We start from the raw sequence: 24975 nt of genomic DNA on the forward strand, positions 1-24975 counted from the left end.
GGCAGTTATTTCTAGAACTGTTCATTACATTGCAAAATTAGATAATGCTATATAGGAATTCTATTTATTTCATACAAAGCCATAAGCAAGTGAATATTGAGTTTTTCTACTATATGACAATGGTAAGAGTCACTTTCTTCTAACAGTGAACTAAGAACTATCTTACAATAAATAATTCTCCCGACATTTACTCACTCTGCACTTCATTGTAGAGCTTTTCCCAAAAATTTCTAGCCCGATCTTGTCTGGCTTCTTGCTATAGATTTAAAGAAAAGATTTAAACATTTTATTAAAGCTAATGTTAGGAAAATTATATAATACATAGGGTGGGAAACGAGTGACTGTACATCTGGGTATAGTACTTAGTTTTTAAAAGTCATATGATACATAGAGTACATAATCCGCAATAACCCAAATTGAGGTGAATAGATTTAACAATGCGGTTTAGATATTAGAATCTGAATTGCCCATGTCCAGATCACATCAAACAGAAACTTCTCTCTCATACAGAACCAGCTCACAGTTCATTATGGGCCAAGCTGACATCACTAAAGTTGTGTGCAGCTCTGCGGAAAGCCTGCTGTGAACTGAGTATGTAAGTGAGAGAGATTTACAAATGTTGGGCTTCTTGCAGGGAGCATGAAGCTGTTTTAAACATCCTGGGGCCTTTTTATATAGCAGTTGTGGGCTCCTGGCATTAGGGCCTGATCCTGAGGAAAGCACTCCGCATCTGAATCCTGTCAACTTCACCAGGATTCAAGGATGTTTAGCACTTCAGGAGGCAGTCATTGTCATGCAGGATTAAGCCTACAGTAGGCTAGTTTGGGCAGAAATTAATTCCTTCCTGGTGACCATACCTAGCATCTATTCTAGGTCCTGCTCCCGCCACACAGTCATATATAGGGTTTCCTGTTTGTCCAATTCTTTTAACAAATACTATTTGAGGACAACTTACTGAATCTTTCGTTAACATCTGAAGTCCTGGCAAGGGTCAGATTGGTAGCTGTTAATCCACACTTCTCAGTACACAGATTGAAAAATCTTGTTGAATTATTTGGTGCTATTATTTAGTCCCAAATGATGATGTTCATCTCACCACTCCAATTCATGGGGGGAAAAAATAGATTTCAGTCCCTGATGTTTAAATACTTGTACTGATTTCGCCCCATAATGTTCAAATACAAGTGTCAGATTTTAGGCACCTTAACCTAGTTAAAGACTCCTAAAAAAGTGATCTGGTTTTCAGAGTTATGAGCATTCATAGCTCCCACTGAATTAATTGAATTGTCTAGGTATCTCAGGACATACATTTCTGTCAGATATTCCACAGGGCTAGAAGAACCTTGATGTGCACTTTATTGCACAGAGATCCACTGAGGAATGGAAAGGAGATAAAATAGCATAATTGTGGGAAATGCTTCCTGTGCAAAGTTCCCACACCCCTACAACAAAGGAAATGTGTAGTTTCAGATGACACAACATAAGATGGCACAATGCATTCCATATATTTTTCTTCTCTGGCATACACAGAAACAAGGTATTTACTGAAGAGAAGGGTTGGATGAAAATTCTGCCCCGACTTTTTGTCAAAACAGTTTGATTTTAAACCCAATGCAGTTTTTGTAGAAAAAAAAGTTTTCCATGGAAAATTTGTCCAGTCTTTCAGTTTGAGTATTTCAGCCCAAAAACTTAAAAGTTCTACAGACATTTTCTCTGACCCCCTCCCCACCCCCCAATCTAGTCCTACTGGAGCAGCAGCATTGAATCATTCACAGAAAGGCTGTTACAACTTTCTATAGCTAGTTGATGGCTGTGATGAAGTTTTTCAGAGCCCTCTAAGGGAGTTGGAGGCCTAGTCAAGCCTCCAAATCCTATAGGAGGTTTTGAAAATCTCAACCCAAGTAGATTATACATGTATCTGTCTAGTCCCTCATAAGTAATAGAACACATGCTAAGATTACAGATTGAGCTTTTCAGAGCAACCAAAGTGCTTTAGAAACATTTTCCATTAAAATTGATGAATGATGCACCTAAACCCCCAGGAGTGCAAATCTAAGTCTCAACCATCATATGCACATAAGGAGAGAACAACATTCAGATTAAAGATCAATCGAGCTTTTATACAAAATTGATTCCAGATTAGAGAGAGTTCACAAATATGCTAAGGTTATAAACAAGATCTTTATTTTAAAAGTTAATTCTCACTTTTCTATTGTCCTTAAGAGTGCCTTGGATCACTTGTTAAACATTTGCTGTAGTGCTAAGTGTTTCCAACAACATGTAACAATGTGCCAGAAAATGTTCAACCCTGGACTCTTATAATTCCTCTAGTTCTATAAGGAGACAATATCTTTTATAGGAACCCCAAGTTATTCAGTGGAATTCACCCACATAGGAAATCCCCTACAAAAAAAGGAGGGATTTGAGAGAGCCAGGAACTCTATATTCATGAAGCAGCAACACTACAAGATATCTAGCATTAAACAAACAAACAAACATTCTCATGTCTATATTGAGACCTGTTTTAAGTTGATTGGTTGTTGCTATATAAAAGGTTGTTGCCTTTTAAAATTCCTCCTGTTTTTTTAACAGGAACTCAGAGCTACTCAATAAATTCACCCTGCAAGGCAGGATGATCCCCTACGGGACAGGAAGAATTTTTAAAAAGCAGCAAGCAGCATAGGTCTCGTCTCAGAGTTCCAGGAGGAGAGGATGAACAAGGCTCTGAAAGGAAATACATATTCATATACATCAAGACTGCCTAGTGACCATAATCTGTTCTCTAAGAGGGAGGACTGGTTACGTTGGCAGTTTTTTTCATAGAAACGCAAAGATCTGGAAACAGGGTAGGTTTTAAGAAGCCAAATCATTTCAGATATAAAGAATTCATTTGAATACTTACAGGTACAAATGTTTGTATGCCGTGTTGCATGTTTTACATAGCGTATAGCCATCCGGGCATATATTTAGGATTTTTCCCCCCCACCATCTAAAGGGCAGCCAGCCCCTGAAAAAACATTTCAGGAGAATTACCTTCATACCACATTAAGACTTATAAACACTTCTGTTCATGTATTTTTAAGTAAGTTATAAGCCATCCTTTCACAGGACTCAAGAATGTCATATAAAGAGCAAAGTCAAACTTCATTCTCATGAATAGTACAGCATAGTTGATTTGCAAGTCAGAGCTTCTTTAATTCACTTAAGAATTCAGTAACTGGACAAGAAATGCAAGGATGGAAAAGAATTAATGACCAGCCATCAAAGTTAACATTTTCTTTCGATGAGTGTACAATTAGATTTTTGCACACTTGTTTATCACTATTGTCTGTGGATGATGGAATGCATTGGCAGAGAGGATTTTACCATTTTTGGAGTCCACAATGCTGCTAATTAATGACAGAGGTGCAAATGTTCATAAGAGCTATCCTTATAATAATGAATCAGTTGTGTAAAACTGATGGCAAAAATTGAGGCCATAGAAGCAGAGAATTAAACACTGGAGGTGGAGGATGGTGTACACATAGTATCCCATGGTGTGGAACATGTTGAGGAAGTGACAAAGAGTACATACAATGGGAGAAGGGATGCTACAGTATTAAAAATACTATTCCTTATCAGAGCTGGAAAGAATTTTTCAGCCAAAGTTTCCCTCGTTACCCTCCCCCACCCCAAAAAAAGCAGATTCCAGTCAACCATAAGATTTTGAAAGTGTGTGTCAAATGCACCACTTTTTTTTAAACCAGAAAAAAGATTCTGAAAAAAATTAGTGTTTCATTTTGACATTTTCAAAATGAAATGTTTTGATTCTCAATGATTTTATCTTAAAATTTGCTTTTTTTTTTAAAAAAAAAAGGGTTTTAAAACTTAAAATAAACCATTTTGTTTTGGGTTCATCCCAAACTATTTCCCCCCAAATTTGCCCAGGATAAAACAAACAAAAAAACCTCCAACAGCTCAATTATTTTTACAGCTCTATTCCTTGCAGTTTCATTCCCCTCTGCCTTATCCCCTATTCCTCTCCATCCCCCTTCCTCTAATTTCTGAATCATCGCAATCTATACCCAAGGAAGACAGACTGATACAGCCAAATAAGATAAGATGACAGACTGCACATGTAAAGATAAGGGAGGGCTCCAGTCCATTGAATCATAGCTCAAGAAGGAAGCTTTACTATCTTGTACCATATGGCTGGAGCAGGAAGTTGAGAATGTTGCTCAGGTGCAGATCTATCAAGTCTGATTTCACCTGGCTTTACCAAGGTACCAGAACTAAGGACTGTACATACCAGTTTAGCAGAGATGATTTCACTTGAGCTACTTCCTAAGAGGTATCAAACACTAAACATTTAGGGAGCTTTAATAATTAACTGAATATCTGATCGGTTTAAAGCTAACACAATCAAGCAATAGTGAACACCACACTTCATTTCTTAGGGCTTGTCTATACTTATCGCGCTGGTTCGGCGGCAGGCAATCGAACTTCTGGGTTCGATTTATCACGTCTTGTCTGGACGCGATAAATCGAACTCAGAAGTGCTCCCCGTCGACTCCGGTAATCCTGCTCGCCGCGAGGAGTACGCGGAGTCGACGGGGGAGCCTGCCTGCTGGGTGTGGACTGCGGTAAGTTCGAACTAAGGTACATCGACTTCAGCTACGTTATTCACGTAGCTGAAGTTGCGTACCTTATTTCGATTTGGGGGTTTAGTGTAGACCAAGCCTTAAAAGAAATAAGTACTGCTGTTTCTAGACTGGACACCATATACAGCCCTACTAACTTTCACACACTGCAACAAGGTTGCATGAGATGCAGATGTTGTCCTTGGGACAGTTAGTAAAATAGCCTATTTATGTTCTACCAAGTACCAAAGCTCTCCTAGTACTCCCAGAACCTCAGCAGATTGACAGTAGCTGAAACTCAGAAAGGAAAGACTTCATCCCACCCAGATATGGTTTGCCACCACAGGAAGCAGACAAATCCATTCAAAGGCAAACAATCATAGCCACAAAGAAGACTGAAAAGTCTTCACAGCTGGCAACTAGACTATTCTTAGCAGAGGTATACTGGGTGGACCAAGCTGTCAACCTCTTGGAACAGCAAGGGTGATTGATGGAGGTGAAGAAAATCTTGCCTCCTGCACAACCATGGCTTAAGAGTTCATAAATTCCTTATGCTGCAATCATTCGGTCTCAGACCAAAATGCACCCCCCTTACTTCAGCTATATTCCACCTTGTCTCCTCAGTCACAAGTCACCTGTAGAACAGCAACCTGCAAAGACAGAAGAGGAGATTTTAAAGGATTTCGCCCCATTGCAGCTGGACTTCATGTCCATGTCACTTTAGAGTGTCATCTCTGGCCCTGAGGAGTCTCGCCCTGACATTGGACAGGGTCAGAGACTGTTTTAAAGGGTTCCTGCTAGGATCCAAGTTGACCAAATGCCATCTATATCAGTCTCTCCTGCAGGGCACAAGCATAGATGCCCATCTGTTTGCATGCCACTACATGCAAGTCCATTTGTAATGCTGTACTTGCTGCTGTGTATTTGAAAGTTCTGATTTTTTAAATAAAATAATAAATAATAATCATAATAAAAAAACCCAAAACAACAACAACAAAAGCTACCTCGCCTCTTGGGGAGGAAAAAGTCACTGTTACTTGGCAATACCCAGCCAGAACGGCCTGTACAACTAACACTGTGTAGAAGTTTGAACTATTGAGTGGTCATATTTCCTTTTCTTCAAATAGCAATATTGCTGAAGCAATAGTATTTTACTTCACACATATTTAGCCTACCCAATCTTTCCCTGCAACACTACAGCTATACTGGGGACAGGAGGGCATTACAGCAATACAAAACAACAACAAATATCACTACTTAAGCAATTACTTTCCAACATATTCACTGCCCAATCCTTTTCTACCAAACTCAAGGTAAGATATTTGGCTGCCAGTAAGGAGAACGCAGCCCTGGTGAGTGAGGGGAAAGAGGTGCCATATTGCTCACCTTGTGCTCCCCCAATTCTGGGGTGGCATGTAACAGACAGGACCCAGGTATAAGACAGAACAAACTGAAGGCTGTTCTATCCTGCAGCAGATACCAGTGACCACTAAGCACCAGTATGGCAGCTGAGAGATCAACTGGTTATACAGGACCAAGCCACATTCCCTTTGTTCTGGCCACACCTCTGTGCCAGCAGGAAGTGGTATGGCTGCACTGGCTCTAAACCATTGGAAGATTCCGAATACTAGAGTGATCCTGATTGCACCTGCTTCAAAGCTATTTTGCAGAAGTGGTAGAGCATAATGCAACCCCAGTGCAGTGGCAAATCTAGGCTGAAGTCTCTGGCCTAAGCCAATCCATTCTGCCAGATAAAACAGGAAAGGAAGGGAAATGTTAGCACACAGTGCATCAGTGTCACTAACAAAACTACAGAGAAATGCCCTAAGGAGATACTTTTGAGGGCCAAATAGATGCATGGGAACATGTTCCAAAGTCCTGAAAATGTTATAAAGGGCACATTTGGACTCAGAATGAAGTAGTGAATGGCACTAAACATATGATATTCACTGTGTGGGAGATTGTGTGTAGATGAAACAGAAAACTGATTCAGTATCAAAACTGCACAAATTTGTTATTGCAAAGATAACTGGGAAAGTAAAAATATACAATCCCTGTCTTTGGATCCAAACAAGGGATATAAATCATGGAACAATTCCACGTGTCCCTCCCTTTGACTTTGTAATAGAAGTAAGAAACTACTGCAAAAGTTCAGTACCTTAAGATCCTTTGTATTATAGGATACAGCTGGCTGGAAGTTTTTAATCAAAACTGACAGAAAATACAATTTTTCAAAATATGTTTTGATTGAGATGAAAATGGTATCTATTTTGTCCAATATTCCCACAAAACACACAAATATTTTGAAATGGAAAAGTTTTCAGTTTCAGGATATTTTTGTTTTGGAAAATTTCAGAGTTGTGTTTTGGATCTAATTGTTAGATCGCTTCCTGACATGGCGTAGTAGTGCATAACATGGATGTGGTATACCTAGACTTTAGTAAGGCATTTGATACGGTCTCGCATGATATTCTTATCGATAAACTAGGCAAATACAATTTAGATGGGGCTACTATAAGGTGGGTGCATAACTGGCTGGATAACCGTACTCAGAGAGTTGTTATTAATGGTTCCCAATCCTGCTGGAAAGGTGTAACGAGTGGGGTACCGCAGGGGTCTGTTTTGGGACCGGCTCTGTTCAATATCTTCATCAACGACTTAGATATTGGCATAGAAAGTACGCTTATTAAGTTTGCGGATGATACCAAACTGGGAGGGATTGCAACTACTTTGGAGGACAGGGTCATAATTCAAAATGATCTGGACAAATTGGAGAAATGGTCTGAGTTAAACAGGATGAAGTTTAACAAAGACAAATGCAAAGTGCTCCACTTAGGAAGGAAAAATCAATTTCACACATACAGAATGGGAAAAGACTGTCTAGGAAGGAGTACGGCAGAAAGGGATCTAGGGGTTATAGTGGACCACAAGCTAAATATGAGTCAACAGTGTGATGCTGTTGCAAAAAAAGCAAACATGATTCTGGGATGTATTAACAGGTGTGTTGTGAGCAAGACACGAGAAGTCATTCTTCCGCTCTACTCTGCTCTGGTTAGGCCTCAGCTGGAGTATTGTGTCCAGTTCTGGGCGCCGCATTTTAAAAAAGATGTGGAGAAATTGGAAAGGGTCCAAAGAAGAGCAACAAGAATGATTAAAGGTCTTGAGAACATGACCTATGAAGGAAGGCTGAAAGAATTGGGTTTGTTTAGTTTGGAAAAGAGAAGACTGAGAGGGGACATGATAGCAGTTTTCAGGTATCTAAAAGGGTGTCATAAGGAGGAGGGAGAGAACTTGTTCACCTTAGCCTCTAAGGATAGAACCAGAAACAATGGGTTTAAACTGCAGCAAGGGAGGTCTAGGTTGGACATTAGGAAAAAGTTCCTAACTGTCAGGGTGGTTAAACACTGGAACAAATTGCCTAGGGAGGTTGTGGAATCTCCGTCTCTGGAGATATTTAAGAGTAGGTTAGATAAATGTCTATCGGGGATGGTCTAGATGGTATTTGGTCCTGCCATGCGGGCAGGGGACTGGACTCAATGACCTCTCGAGGTCCCTTCCAGTCCTATAATCTATGAATCTATGAAGTATTATAACATGTCCTATTATTGCACTATATAATAGCTGGAGTATTCCATTATATTTATTTTCTTTTAAAAAATCATTAAGGGCAGCTGCTAATGAGTGTGATTGAAACATACTATCTTTTCTAGATCAATGGTCTCCTGTTTGTGTTGTAATGAAACAGTTTGGTGTTCCAAGGTTTGCCGGATCTATTGTAGAGCAGGGCACTTTGAAAGTTTAGCTAGCTCCAGGTTTCCAGGTAGCCCTTCACTAGCAGACTTGGATATAGTCAGTAAGCCTCCTTTCTTCTCTTTACACAATTTTCACTCTGGAGCTCCTAAGCAAGGCACCCAAATTCTGTGTGTGAACACTCAATTGTGCCTTTAGATGTCCAAATGTAGGATTTGGGTAAATTAATTTAGGTGGCCAAGTTTGAAATTCAAGCCCAGAGTTTTAGTCCAAGATATTCAAAACTTTATTGCCTTAAATTAGGAACCTAAAGAAGTGGCCTAATTTTAGAGTGGCTCAACACCAGCAGCTCCTACTTAAACAATTTCAGTTACCTGGAACATTCCTCCAACAGCTTTTCTTCAGTTTATTCCTGGCAGAACAGTACCGATCAGTTATTTGTACTCACATGGCAGATGCAATCTCTGAAAAACCTGAAGTAAAACCACACTTTAGACAAAGGCATAGCATCCAATAGTTGAAAGTTGAAGTCAGCAATGATCAAACTTGAGATAATGTGCAAATCGCTAACAGCAATGGTAATCAACCGTCGGAATGGATTGCTAAGGGATGTGATAAATTGTCCATCTCCTGGAGTCTTTAAATCGGGGGTGTGAAATACACAGCCTGTGGGCATAATTATGTGTTCTGCAGAATCTTAGCTTTCATTTAAAAAAAAGTTTCTAGCCTTCATAGCTGCAGAGATAACCTTTCAACAGTGAACTGAGTGTAAACAGATGTCATAATGTTTGCCCGAGTCTGCACACAGCCTGAAATAGTGACTCTGGGGTCAGTGCTGGCTCCAGCTTTTTTTGCCGCCCCAAGCGGCGGGGTGAAAAAAAACCCAAACAAAACGATCGAGCTGCAGCTGAAGTGCCACTAAGGAGCAAAACAGCAAGTGAAGGACTCGCCACTGAATTGCCGCCGATCCAGAGCGGGCTGATTGAGCTGCCGCCAAAGTACCACTGCCGCTGCCGATCTGGACGTGCCACCCCGACAACGGATGTACTGCTGCCCCTTTCTATTGGCCACCCCAGGCACCTGCTTCCTTCGCTGGTCCTGGAGCCGGCCCTGTCTGGGGTGCAGAGTCCATGTCCCCTCCTAATTTCATTTGAGCCAGACCTCTGAAGCCCAGTGAGGACACTTCAGTTTCAACATTAACTATCCAATTGTTGATTTTTTTGTGTGCCATATGGAACAGAAAAGGGAGGGGCCTTAAGGGGGAGGAAACTGAGTTGCTTCAGGGAAGGACAGAAAAGACCCAGTATCTACACTTACAAGCTTACAGCAGCACAGCTGTACCGATACAACTGTGCCACTGTAAGAGCACTCATGTAGCCACGTTATGTTGATAGGAGAGAGCTCTCCTGTTGACATAATAAAACCAGCTCAACGAGCGGCAGAATCTATGGTGGCAGGAGAGCATCTTCCACTGACGTAACGCTGTGCACATGAGCACTTATGCCAGCAAAATGTATGTTGCTCAAGGGAGTGTTTTTTCACACCCCTGAGCAACAAAAGTTTTGCTGACATAAGTGCTAGTTAGACATGGCCAAAGACTGAGAAAAAGGAGAGAGGAGGGAACGAAGGGAGACAAAAAGACAGATGTGCCAGTTGTGAAAAACAAACCTTTTAATGACAAAAAGCGCCAGCATGGACAGTGCTTCATTGGTGGGAGCCGCGCTCCCAGCGACGAAGCTACCGCCCCTCATTGGGGGTGGTTTTATTTTTTTGCCAGGAGAGAGCTCTCTCCTGGCAATGAAGGGCGGCTACACAGCACACCTTACAATGGTGTCGTGCCATTGTAAGGTTCGCAGTGTAGACATAGCCTAAAAGAGATGCTCTAGTTCAGTGGTTCTCAACCAGGGGTCCAGGGCCCCCTAGGGGGCCGTGAGTAGGTTTCAGGGGGTTTGCTAAGCAGGACCAATGTTAGACTCACTGGGACTCAGGACAGAAAAGCTAAGTCCTGCTGCACAGGGCTGAACCCCGGGGCCATGAGCCCTGCCACCCGGGGCTGAAGCAGATGCCTGAGCAACTTAGCTTCATAGGGGCCCCTGTGGCGTGGGGGCCCAGGCAACTGCCCTGCTTTCTACCCATTAACACCGTCCCTGGCATTTATATGCAGAAAAACAGTTGTGGCACAGGTGGGCTGTGCAGTTTTTATAGCATGTTGGGGGGGCTCAGAAAGAAAAAGGTTGAGAACCCCTACTCTAGTTCAACCACAAGTTGTGTTATATACAAGAACCACTGGATGAAGTTCTATGGCTTGTGTTACACAGAAGGTCAGACTACGTGATCGCGAAATCCCTTCTGGCTTTACAGTGTAGGACTCTGGAGTTCTAGGTAATTTTTGTTTTGTTACCAACTATGAGAAACAGCTCTTCACTGAATGGCTAAGAATTGTTTAAAAGGTTTTTGCTGAAGAGAAAAAATTACATAATCTCATCATTTCCCCTGACTCATAACAAATAAGTTAAGTGCCTCAGCATAATACATAACAGGATGCATCTTCCTTTTATAACCAGTAGGATTATTTGTAATCCTACCATGGCATATGCTATAGTTATAGCAAAACATGAACTAGAGCAAAACAATTCTTAACAAATGAACCAATGGAAGAATCTACAGAAACACAATGGCATTAACATGCTTGTCAGACTGAAATGTGTTACATTTCATATTAATTTGCAAATTTTTCCCCATAGACAACAGGCAGGCTAAACGGGGAGTAAATTGCAGTAGGAGATGCAATCATAGGGATAGCTATGCAAATTAGAACCACTTAGCTTTCAATTAACCCAATTCTGCCATTCTTATGGCTTGTGGTACTATAGTGGTATAGTTAAAAGCGGTACAACCTGCTAGTTTGGATACAGTTACACAGGTATAAAAAGCACTTATACCACTCTAGCTTATTCTGGTCAGGCACCTTCATATCAGTATAACTGCACCCACACTACAGGTTGTACCATGATAGCTATTTTGCTGAATGCATGTACCTGTAATAGTTACATCAGTACAAATCTGTGAATAGAGCAGGCCTTACTTGCTTAACAGTACCTGCTTCCATGTTACCTAGGGAGATTGTGGAATCCCCATCATTGGAGACTTTTAAGAACAGATTAGACAGAAACCTGTCAGGGATGGTTTAGATATGCTTAAACCTGCCTCAGCACAGGGGGATAGATTACATGACCATGTGAGGTCTCTTTCAGCCCTACAATCCTATGCATAGTCCTATTTCTGTCATTGTCAACACTAGTTGACACCTAGTTGACATAATTCACCTTCCAGGTTTGGGATAAATGTTATGAACAGATTTTATTACAAAACTGTTCAATTCTTTGATAAACATGTGTTATTTACTATCTTTCAACCAACTAAGTTTTATACCAGTCCAACTCTGAAAACATCATGCATACTAGAAAGTGTGCTTTTGCATTTATTTAAAGTTTCCCTTTTAGGGAAGTCACATGCCAGTCCAGTGCATTTCCTATTTCATGGATTGGTGTGTTATTCTTCATGCTAGATTCTGGGCGTGACAGCCAGAGATGCACTGCAGGAGGGTAAGGTCTGTTCTGCATATAAAGGGCTGCCATTTACTACTTGGATGGAGCCAGTACCTTTCACAAACCATCCCAGCCATTCATTGCATTTGAGAAGAAACCAAATTAAGTGAGACATGGCTTATTACTGCTCCCCCTATAGATGCGGTCTTTGCCTCAGTTTCCCTCAATGGTAGTTAAGCAGAGATCTCCAGCTAAACCAAAACTCCCTCCCTTCCAGAAGAAGAGACCAAAACACAAACAGTTCCAACAAACCATCATTGGTCCAGTTTCTCTCCCTCAAGCATGAGATCAATCCCCGCTCGTCCCTTAGTGCAGGGCTGTGAATAGGAACTTCTGCCCATCATCTCATGAGCGCTAGTCTTGAGCTCCAGAACAAGAAACTGGCATCCAGTTCACCTCCCAGCCTATCTATGCTCCCTTTACACATGGCCTCTTCCTTTACTCTGCCACAGTCTTGAAGCACAGGGCTCCATTCAACTCTCATCCAAGCCAAATGATACCACTTCCTAGGTTCTTCAAGAATCTCTTTGTAGCCAGCTTTCAGTTCTATCCACTCCAGGGTTTTGTAAATTACATACTACCCTTACTCAGGGAAGATTGTAAGGTAACAGTCCAACTCTACAGGAGGATGAATGTATCTTTTAGCATTTCTGGCCCTCCTGTAAAGTGTTATTGTATTGCTGATAATTTCTGTTCTGTGTTGCTGACATACTGTTTTGTGTATATCACTCATTTCATCCACAAGACAGGAGACATATTCGGTGCCATCGTTTTAGAAAAAATGTTTTCTACTGGCTCTTTTGTGGAGATGAGTCTTATTTCTGCATCATTAGCCAGTTAGAATAGAAATATAGTTTCACTACATTTGTTATTATGCTTAGTTCCTCTGATAGTGTTTGTATTTGATTCTTTGCTTCTGAATCCCTTTGATACTCTTCAGTGTATGTAGCTTAAACTAAAGGTTTATTTTTCTACAGATAATGAACATAGTTTAGTTAGACTACTTAGTTGCAAACATGTTTAGAAATTGTTGTTTCTAGAGCTAGTGAAAACTTTTGTCAATTTTTTTTTAGACAAAAATGTCATTTTCATCAACACTGAAACATTATGAAAAGTGTCAATGTCAACTAACAGAATACTCCTGGTGGAAAAAATATTTCAAAGTGAAAATGTGTTTCATAATTCTGACATTTCCTGCAAACCAGAAATTACTTTTGACAAGTTCTTTCCTACTCTATAGTCAGCACTTAGATATTCTGGTTAGGGATTCTCATGCAACTATTGCAAACGGAGACATTTTGTTGGTATAGCTGTGGCTTGTAAATGCTAAGAATGGATTTGAAATCAATAGGTAGAAACTGGTATATACTTGTACAGCTGAAATTGGACAGACTTACACCGTGGTCCTCAGGACAGAGAAAGAAAGACACCCTGGGGAATACATGCAACTTCAGAATTATACAAGAGAGTGTGTGCACATGAGCCCTCAAACATATAGAAAGTTGCAGAAGGACCATGTAGCATAGAAAGCATGGATCTAGAGGAAGCAAGTTTGTGTCTTCAGCCTTTGCCCAGTCCCTTGACCAAATTGAGTACAGTCATAAATCCCGAATGGCTTCATTAGTTTCAGCAAAATTACTCTGGATTTGGATGGGGGTAAGCGGGAGAATAATTTGTTCTCCCGCCTCTAGCAAATCCAAACCACTGAGAGGCTCTCTGACTAGGATATTTGGTTTCCATTGTGTAAAATGAACATGGATTGTAAGTTTCTTTTACTGTCATGTAGAAACAGACATTAATACTTTCAGTCTAACTGCTGAGAATGGGGATTGATTGATTTTACTCTGAGAATTGCCCTGGTTATGTTTATTGGGGCATAAGAAATTCCCATTGAGTAAGAATTTTCCACCCACCATGGTTCGTTAATGATTAATTAGTTGGAAGAATGTAGGCTACTTTCTTTGGCACAGCAGCATGTCTTTCCATCTCCTGGAGCTCTTCACTGCATTTTTAAAGATGGTACATTGACTGAGTCTTTCACTTCACTACAGAATTATTTTTTCACTTCACTCACCTTTACACACTTAAGTCTGAGCTGCTGGGAAAATATTAACGTGCTTTGCAAGGGACAGTGTCCACAATATTTGGCAATGACTGGGGGAAAAAAAGGTGCAAGAATGGATAAAGCAAATTCATTTCACATTTCAAGTGTATGTTCACCAAAGTCCAACCCACACACCTATTAGTCTTTACTCAGTCTGTTCTTTCCTTCTTAGTTGAGGTCATAGGTCAGTGAACATGAAGAAATATTGATCTGTCTCCTTTATAATAGCCCTTAACGTACTTGAAGACCATTATCAGGTTCTCCCCACCCTCCAAGACTTCTTTTCTTAAGACTAAACATGCCTAGTTTACCACCACCACCACCTCACAGCACTCTGACTCACTAGATCTCCCTTCCCTATGGGTCCAGGTGCCCTCTTTTAAACCTAATTTGGGTCAGCTGACCAGTCAAAGGTGCATTGGCCCTGCCCCTCTTAAAGGGCCCAGTCACTATGTGACAATAGCAGTTTTCTGACTCAGCCTCTTAATGGCTAGAAATCTTGTTTCCCTTTCCTGGGGCTTTCCAATAACAAGAAGTACCCCACTCTGTATCTCCCATTCCAGTTACTTTACTTAAAAGCAAAGTTTATTTGTTAAGGGGTAGAAACCAAAGAGAAAGTCATAAAAGTTGGTTAATCAAATTGATACTTATGTAGCACTTCACTACAAAAAAGTGCCACTAAGCCAGCCCCAGAATTTAGATGATTTAATCTAATCTAATATGAACACCACTTACTTTGTATAGTAGAAATTAATTTGTCTTTGTGCATAGTGGGCTGCATCCTTCATCCCAGCTTCCATCAGGTAAGAGACAACAAACAGTTTCCTCATTGAATACCTCCTTCCAGTCTTGCATGACTAGCCATTAGTCTTAAACTCCAAACCACATTTGAGATAGGCCTCAGTTTCCTTTAATGACTTCCAGTACTTGGATAGACATTTAGCTAGGCAAATCCACATTTGTGACTAGTTCAACCTCAGAATTTCCCAAAGGAGCTATTCATATTGAAGTTACATAAAGTTTCAATTAAGTTTAATACAAAATTAAAAGTCAGATACCCACACCTACCCTTGCAGCTCAAATCATAGTTAGAAACTATTAGTGGTCTGGCAGGAAGATTTTTCTCCACCATTGGAGTTAATACACCACAGCTTCCAAAGGATTCTACACCTAGATAGCCATAGCTTCAAGAGCTCTCAGGAAGAGTACAGAGAAAAATAAGACAAAGCATGTTCTCTCACACTGGACGAAGGTCACAGCCACTATACAGCAGCAAGTAAAATGAGAAATAATGGAGATGCATCAGGAACTGGGGATCCACAGGGCTCTTAGGAGCTAGCAAGTTCCAACCTGCTACCCCAGGTCCTGCTAACAGTTGCCAAAATAGAAGCTGAGCTCCAACAGAGCACTCCAGTCCTGGAATCCAATTGGCAGAACAGTGGGAGTCCTGATTGGTTCACCGCCTCTATACAAACCCAGCACAGGACCAGGAAGTTGTCCATGCAACTGGGATTTCCCTGCTTAAGACTACTTCCTCTGCAATACCTACTCCTTGCTACTGCTCTCCTGGTAACCCGACCCTACCTGTCTCCTGACTCTCAGTTTTGCCCTCTGATTTGCCTTGGACTCTGGCCTTTTGGCTTGCCTGGTATCTGACCCAGCCTGACTACCAACTCCTGCTCTGACCACTAGGTAAGACTGCCCATGCCCCATCATCCCAAAATGATATCATAGGGACCATAACTATGCCTGACACTTGTGGATCATATATGGCTGTAGCCCCTTGTGTCTCCCAACCACTCAGTGCACCTACACAAGGGTGAGACAATCTGGTCCTGAAGATGGTATGTTTCTGTAGCACAGAATACTCTGGGAGCATGTGAGGTGGCTAAGAAATTACATTAAGATATATATCAGGTGCTCGTTAACTCACAGATGAGAGGCCTAGCAACATATGCTATCTAGATGCTTGTACTGCACTCATGACCTTAGTATCTGAGCATCTTCTGAGGCAGGCTAACCCAGCACATAGGGGTATTGTGAGGGGTTGGGTCACAGAAACCCCTTTGGGACTGCCACCTGATGTGCCTAGACTACCTCTGAGCCCGTTTTCCCTGCCAGCTTGGGGGGTTCGGTACCCTGTCTTGTTTGAGCCAGTCACGCTTGCCTCTTGCAAACACAGATCCAAGTCTGAACCACATCCCCCACAAGATGCAGGCTTAACTGAAAACAGCTTAAGACGTGCTCCTGTCTCCAACACTCAGATACCCAGCTATCAATGGGGTTTAAACCCCAAATAAATCCATTTTACTCTGTATAAAGCTTATACAGGGTAAACCCATAAAATTGTCCTCCCTCTATAACAATGATAGAGAGATATGCACAGCTGTTTTACCCCCCCCCCTCCAGTATTAATACTGACTCTGGGTTAATTAATAAGTAAAAAGTGACTTTATTAAATATAAAATATAGGATTTAAGTGGTTCCAAGTAATAAGACAGAACAAAGTAAATTACCAAACAAAATAAAACAAAGACACGCAAGTCTAAGCCTAATACGGTAAGAAAGTGATTACAGATAAAATCTCACCCTCAGAGATGTTCCAATAAGCCTCTTTTACAGACTAGAGACTTCCTCCTAGTCTGGGTCCAGCAATCACTCACACCCTTGTAGTTACTGTTCTTTGTTCCACTTTCTCTCAGGCATCTCCTTGGAGTGGAGAGGCTAGCTTTTGTGCCAGCTGAAGACAAAATGGAGGGGTTTCCCCAGGGGCTTATGTAGTCTCTCTTTTGTGGGTGGAAACCCCTTCCCTTCTCCTATGCAGGATCCAGCTCCAAGATGGAGTTTTGGAATCACATGTCCATGAATGAAGCAACAGAGGGTCCTGTGGCAAGATGCAAGTCTGAAGAAGTGAGTTTCTTACCCACGAAAGCTTATGCTCCCAATACTTCTGTTAGTCTTAAAGGTGCCACAGGACCCTCTGTTGCTTTTTACAGATTCAGACTAACACGGCTACCCCTCTGATACATGTCCATGAATGACTCAGTTCCTTACAGGCCGGCGCCACATTCCCAGGAAAGCTCAGATGTGGATTGGCATCTCTCAATGTTCATTGTTCGCTTAAGTGATTCTTGATTGGGCAGTTACTGAGAATAGTCTTTTCCTCAAGAAAATAACCAACTGCTTCACTGAGTCTACTTAAAATCAAACAAGTATATAGCCAATATTCATAACTTTGAATACAAAAATGATACATGCATACAAATAGGATGAATATATCCAGTAGATTATAACCTTTGCAGAGATCTGTTACATTCATAAAACATATTCCAGTTATGTCATATTTACACTCTAAGCATATTTCTATAAAGCATTATGGGGTGCAACATCACAGGTATACTCAGAAATTTCAATCATAAATTGAAAAACTGTTCATACTGTGTGAGATTCAAAACAACATAGGGAAATCTCAGTTTCTGAGCCCCAGTCAAGACTGCTTCTATAAACTCAGTGCTGAATTCTTGGCTTATTTCAGGAAAAAGTTCATAAGTTGAAGCTCTGTCACTGTAAAGAGGACAGTCTGTTGAAATGTTATCACTGGAGACTGTTCACTTGTGAAAGTGGGCCAGGCGACTGAAAAAAGAAAACTAATTAGTTTGCTTCATAATTGAATAATCTCAAGCAATTGCTGGAGTAACACTTTGGTGATCTGTTTCCCTTTATGAAATATTGCACAAAGAAAAGGCACTGGCTTGAGGGTGCAATAATTGATAAACAAGTTTTTAGTTTCTCAAGGCTGTGTTTACTAAGTGACAGTTTATATGGGACATACAATTTCTCCTACCTACATAAGCATGATGATAATATTGGAATATATCAATGTACATACATTCTTAATACTAACTCTAAGTGAGTCCAGCATCTCCATAAAAGTGCTCATTTGTTGTTCCCTTAGCATCTCATTTGGCAGTGTACATTGGCTTGTGTAGCACCAAACTGTATTATGGAGCACTATTTAGTACCCAATCCTGCAAGCCCTTATTTGCATGGGAAAGGATTGACTGCATGTACAAATAAGGGTTGTCAATTAACTCAGACAATGACTCTTTCAGTCAAATAAAAACTTGTATTTGTGAATAATGTATCATTCAGATGCATTCATTATGCCCTTTTATGTGCATCTGAAAAATGTGTGACCTGGCTGTGCATATCTGAATTAAGAGCTGAATGCAAAAGTTGGAACAGAAGCTCCAAACATTTCCATCAGTGAGTAGTTCCATTGTTACCAATGAAGCTATTCCAGTTTACACCAGCTGAGAGTTAACCATTCATTACAGCTTCTACTGATCATTTATTAACCTCTTATAAAGTATTTATAAATATACCCTTAATATCAAGTGTGTCCCAGATTGAAGAGATCCACAAGTACAACCACAATAGATGTAAAGGCTTCTGGTTCTTAAGTGCAAAAGGTGCACCTGAGTTGCACTCTAGAATGCTCATCTGCAAATTAAATTATGGCTTTTTCCTATGGGAACCATTACACTTATAAACAGTACAACAGCAGTTAAGATGTCCTTTGAAAGTCTCTTTCTGCTCCTGCTTCTATCTAAACCAATGGCCAAACACCCAATCGTAAAAGGGAGCAGGATTGGGCTCAACTTCAAACATAAGTCTCTTTCCACTGATTGTGTGCCATTCTCTGGGGGATGGGGAAGCATGGCACAGAAAGGAGCTGTTTAGTGTTAGGTTTAATTGTATACAATGTACTTTGTTCCCTGTTTGAGGATTAATTCTACTTTTTCCTGAGAGTGAGAAGAGACTGACATAGTCCTCCACCTCAAGTGGGTTGAATCCAAGCAGCCACCCTGTATTCAAAAATACATTTTGATAATGGCCTTGAAGTGCCTGCATTGTGAAAACTCTTCAAAGGAGCATTTAACGACCGCATATTATTCAACAACATTAGCGAGCCTCCTTTTGCCTTTGGAGATTACAGTGATCTACATTTGATGTATTTGCAATAATTAGGTAATAAACAACTGGAGACAACTTAGGACGCTATAAAGCAAACATTTTCTAATAAGTGGTTTCAGTTATTATACTCTGTCACAGTTCCTGCAGCAAGGCCAACACACTACAATGGAGGATTCAGTTCCCTTTGCCATAACTATCATGGCAAAGATTTAGAATTAGTTTTCTTACCTCACCATACAGTAAATGGGCAACTGTCAAAGGGGAAGTAGATCCTTGTCTGGGTCACTGAATCGACTATTTGTCAGGGCTCCAGCTAGTCCTAATTATGAAAGATGTAGCCACATATTGCTTGTCTTGTGAAATTTGCTTCCTTCCCAGAACTCTAGCCAAGATCGTAGGGAAGAACCTTAAGTTTATACTAAAGTGTCACTAACATAACTATGTCAGTAAGGGGTGTTATTTTTTGACAACAGAGCTATGCCAGTCAAAGCCATAGTGAAGATACAGTTGTACCTGTATAAGGCACTTCATGACACTATAGCTTATTTTGTTGAACTGGAATAAGCTAAATTGCCTGTACTAGAGGGTTGATGCTTTTGCTTACAAAACCTTAGATTTGGGTCACATTTTTGAGCCTATTTTTGCATCCTTACAGGCATGGATTTGTTAGTTATTAAAGAAAGCAGAGACACTGCTCTTCTGTGACTCAAGCAGCTGGCACCCTAAGCAGGGCCTTGGTTTGAGCTTGGCTCAGATCCTGGGACTCATTTCTAGCCAGGGTTTGGGGGAAACACTGCACGTCTGCCCCTCTACGGGAATAAGAATGGCCTTGGACATTTTCATGAAGCCGTATTTATTAGTCCAATTTCTTTCCCCTAGTTACTGATCTTAATTTTGCACACCTGTGTGTGCATGACCTGTTTCTGAAGGGTGTGCTGACATGCCTTAAACTGTCCCTTATAAACACCTGTTAAAGAGAAGCTTCCCCTAAACATTTGTACAGATATAAGCGTAGCTTATTTGCCTCTTTCCAGAAAGACAGAGAGGGTGCAAGCTTATTCAGATCCACTTATTAGAAATTCAGTAGAATGTACAAAGATATTATTTCACTATTCACCAAGCTGTCATCTTGCCCCGTTGTCCTGTTTTCCTAGTTCCTGCCCCATTGTCATCTACTTTTCATTATTATTTAAGAAATTCAAAGATAAAAGGCTGCAAAGGTGTCACTCTGATGTAACTGGTCTTTTCAGCAGAAAAGGAATTGGAGTGTTTCTGGTATTGACAAAATCTTAGATTGAAAATACCATCCTTATTCAAGAGAAATCCATTGGGGGCAGCTTTTCAGGGACTCTCAGATTCATGAAGTGTGATAATTATATAGGAACACATGGTAGGAATTGCAATGCCAGAAAACATGTCCATCTAGTCCAATGTCCTGTCTCTGACAGTGGCCAGAACCAGCTGCTTCAGGGGAAGATCCAAGAAACCCACAACATGGACAACTATGGAATAACCTGCCCATAAGGAAAGTTTCTTCCTACGCCCAGTCAGTTAGTGATTGGCTCATGCTCTGAAGCATGAGGGTTTCCTCTCTTAAATCCCATTATCCCATCTAATCTAACTGGGGATGTTTTATAATCCACATAAATCTCTAATCCTTTTCTGAACCCTGCTAAGCTCTTGGCCTCAATAGCAGTTTGAGGCACTGAGCTCCACAGGTCAGTGCCTAGAATAATACAAGTTTACCTTTTTTAAATTGTGTTGCTTTTCAAGGCCATTGAATGTCTCTGAACCCTTTCTAGTTCTGCTGTAACTTTAAGACAGTGTCCTGAACTGTATACATTATTCCCAATGAGGGTATGCCATCAGTTCCAAGAATGGCATTAAATATTTTCAGTACCAAGTTCTGCCCCAACACTTATGCACCACAACTCTATTTATCATCTGCATTGAACAGGCTGTCACTGACCTGTCCACAGTGACATCTGTGCCTCCACCGCGCCTGCCTGCCCTCCCCTGGTCATAGTTATTTAGAATCCAGCAGTGTGCTGGAGTAGTTCCAAATGCACATAGAATGGAATTCTTTGAAGAGATGACTTTTTCAACACTAGCATAATACACGATCACCCAGCTTTGACAACACCCTGTGAAGTTTCTCAAACCCAGCTCTAGTTGCAGTAAGAAGTGATTGCGACTTCTGCAAGTTTTGCCACCTCATTGTTCATCCCCCTTTTCAGATTAAATAATACACCACTACCTCGATATAACATGACCCAATATAACACAAATTTGGATATAATGCAGTAAAGCAGTGCTCGGGGGCGGGGGGGGGAAGGGGGGGGGAATGCTGCACACTCCGGTGGATCAAAGCAAGCTCAATATAATGCGGTTTCACCTATAACGCGGTAAGAGGACAGCATTATATCGAGGTAGAGGTATACTGGGACAAGTGTAGAACCTATGTGGCACCCCACTATTAACCTTTAGTCCTGCTGAAAGTTGCATTTTTATTTCTACTCTGATTTCTCTGAGCTAATTTCTAATCCATTACAGTATTTTGCCTCTCACCTCATGACTAGTTCGTTTCTTGAAAAGTCTCATCAGGGACTTATAGCAGGAGATTTTCAAAAGACACTGAAGGCAGCTAAGCACCCAATTTCTATCGACTTTCAAAGGGAGTTCGGTGCCTAAGTCGCTTGGAAAAATCTCCCTCCTTAATTATATTAGTTGGTTCTCCTTTGTCTATGATTTTGCTGTCATGTTTAAAGAAGTATAGTAGGTTAGAAGGCATGCTTTTCTTTTACTTAACAAAAAATCACACCATGGTTATCTCCACGTGATCATTTCAATCAATGTATCCAAAACTGAAATAGACTTACTGTTCTGTAATTCCTAGAATGACTTCTAAGACCTTTTAAAACACGTAACTATGGTATTTGCTCCTGTCCAGTGCTCTGGTACAATAGTTGATTTTTAATGATAGATTGCACATTCTCTTAGATGCTCAGCCACTTCATTCTTAAAATTCCGTTGGAACTGGAAATACTAAGAGATTCACTCCAGTTTTAAAGGGTTTTTTTATTTGTATCCCCATAGCACCTAGGAGCCATGGATGAGGACTCCCTTGTGCTAGACACTGTACAAACAGAGCAAAATGTGGTCCCTATCCTATAGATCTTACAGTACAAGTAGAAGACAAAAACCATACTCCCTATACTTGATGGAGAATGCTGCAGAAGCCAGTAATACCACTAAAAAGAGAAGGAATTGGTGCCGCTATATATTGATCCTGGTGACTTGTTGCTCTTTAATTCATCAATTTGTTTCACCACCTCCTCTTTTGACACCTTAATCTCTGACAGTGCTTCATCTGTTAGCTGAAAATTGTAAGCATCTCCCCATTATCCTCTGCAGTGGAGACTAATACAAAGAAGTCATTTAGCTTCTCTAACATCCTTAAACTCCTCAGTTATTCCCTTTATTCACCACAGATTCTTGCACTAGCTTCAAGGTGGATGACTTGTAATTTGAATAAATTACAAGAAGTCTTAAGAACCAGAGTGGAGAGGTTAATTGTGAAAATCTAGAGATGACAATTAAAGTTTCTGTCACAGGTTCCATCCCCACCAAGACACTCTCAAATGGCTGACCAGGTGCAACATGTGCATCCAACCTCAGTTTCCCCTTCTTCAGTCCCCAGAGCCAACTGAGTTGTCCCTCCTTTCCTCACCCACAAGACCAGCAGCCATCTCACCCACCCAGGAAAGGAAAGCAGTTCTTCTCACAGTCTAACAGGACCTCTGTTTTCTGGCATCATTATTAATGTGTGCCTCAACTCCCAGGTCCCTCAAACTGAAACAGTTCACAAACCCTAAAGTTAAAGAGGCAGCAGTTCACCAAGTTTGTTGTCCCTGTGCCTATCCTGACACACACACACACCTCTCCAGGTCATCTAGTTACCTAAGGCAACAATCCCTACTCCATGACTCCTGCAACCCTACTTCAGGGCCTCCACCCCACTGACCAGTCTCCAAATTTCTTACAACTCTTCTACTGCAACTGTCACCTCAGGGCTCCTGCAGTGTTCCATTCCCCAGGCCTCCTTACCTCTACAGAGCTCCTCCGGAATCATCCTCTGCCCCTAGCTGAAACAGATGTTCCCCTTTACCGAGGAGCTGCCTCATAAGAATTCCAGTTGGTGGAGTTCCCCAGCTCCAGTCAATCCTGACCCACCAACTCTACCCAGTTCTTCCTCTGGGCCAGATCTTCTTCCCTGCCAAGAAGCTCCGAACTTGTACTCTCTCAGGGGAAATCAAGAAAAGCTCATAGAGCTTGCTCCAGAAAACCCTTACCTAACACAGCCTAGGTTTTCAGACACCAGGTGCCTTCTATCAGGCAGCTAATTAGTCACAGGTGAACTGGACCAACTCTCAAATGGGCCAATCACCCTGTGACAGTTGTAATGCACCATTCAATCCTGTTCTCCACTGTAGGGGTGGGGTGGGAATGGGGGAAGGAAAAGAAGACAACAATAGGAAATATTCCTTGTATGCTGTGACGCAATTGAGAATTTTTCAGTGCAGGTAAGAGTAATTTAATATTTCAGAACTCACCATCTCTAGTTTATAGGGAGCAGACTTTAAAGCACTATTAGTAGAGATTGCTTTAAAAACTATGGAGAAGTCCAGCATTGGGAGCTGACCTCTGTAATGCAGCACAAAACCATTTTGATGAAAAATGGCTCTTTTGACCAACTGAAAATTCTCCAACAAAATTTTCCTGTTGGTTGAAACTGACTTTAAAAAATCCCATTCAAATGATCGTTTTTCAACAATCTGGTGATATGTTTTGAGCAATCATTTGTTTAATTAATAGGTACTAATGGCCTTAACTCTCACTTCATAGACAAATTCTAATCTCCAATGCATTCCATTTTTTGCTGAACATCTAAAAAAAGCACTGCATAACAGATGCTTGACTCACAAAAAGTCTATCTGGAAAGCTTAACTCCAGTAAACTACCTAATTTCCTTTTTATTCCCCCAATAAGATTCAATTAGGTAGACAACCTTGCTCTGATGTTCAGTTAATTGAAGCTCCACCATATTTTCAATAAACCAGCCACAGGCTAGTACGATTGATTTGCCAATATCATTAGCAGGTTCTGGCAGCCTTTTAGATCATGGTTGAATTAATGCATTTTGCCTATGATTACATAGTCATTATAATAAAGCCTACTAAGCTATTAGCCATGAGTTCTCCCATCTGAGAAGTACAGCTCTTTAGTCAGGAGTGGATGAAATGAATTGGGTTGTAACAGGCAGATATACAGTACAGAAATTCCTACATGCCTTTAGATTATTACACTGCACAAGCCTACTGGAGTTAACTATCTCACTCAACATGATCATGCTTCCTCAGACTTGTAATTAAATAGATGGGGAACATTTCTGAAAAAAATGAAGGCTTTTACAGCTAACAAAACCTTAATGGGAAAATAGGACATTGTAATTTAAAGGCCTTTGTGAGGTAAAACAATAAAATCTTCTGTATAGTCAGCATAGTACTGAGTTGTAGTAATTTCTTTCGGTACTTCAACCCCTCAACTGCAGCAACTCCAGCCTTGACACCCCTTTCCATGTACTCCCTGCACCTTTTCCCATGCATGTGTGTGAAGCATGTATGACATGATGATCTCTTGAGGTCCTTTTCAGCCTTCGTTTCTATGATTCTGTGCTGGCCAAGCCACTTCTCTCTCCTTATTTAAACTCCTTATAAATCACTTCTGCTGTTTGTCAACAAGAAAATAGTGAACTATGCAAAATATCAGTTATATTTAATAGAAACCCATTGTGTGCAAACTCCATATCAAAGTCATGGCATGATCTTGGTCTTATCTTTGTTCCTCCCTTGCCTCC

At 40.9% G+C, this 24975-nt stretch overlaps 1 long non-coding RNA gene across 2 annotated transcripts in view; it reads left to right on the forward strand.

Moving 5' to 3' along the window:
- LOC101936399 (uncharacterized) overlaps positions 1–24975 on the forward strand; it is a 120078-nt gene that overhangs the window by 88107 nt on the left and 6996 nt on the right. Inside the window, exon 1 of one of the 2 annotated variants that reach the window (XR_010590373.1) lies at positions 23529–23641. The exons of the other annotated variant lie outside the window; for it this stretch is intronic. This is a non-coding gene — a long non-coding RNA (uncharacterized LOC101936399). Of the gene's footprint in view, positions 1–23528; positions 23642–24975 lie in introns of those variants that run through there. 2 annotated transcript variants of the gene reach the window in all.

This window comes from Chrysemys picta, chromosome 9, assembly GCF_011386835.1.
Source record: "Chrysemys picta bellii isolate R12L10 chromosome 9, ASM1138683v2, whole genome shotgun sequence".
Lineage (NCBI taxonomy): Eukaryota > Metazoa > Chordata > Testudines > Emydidae > Chrysemys > Chrysemys picta.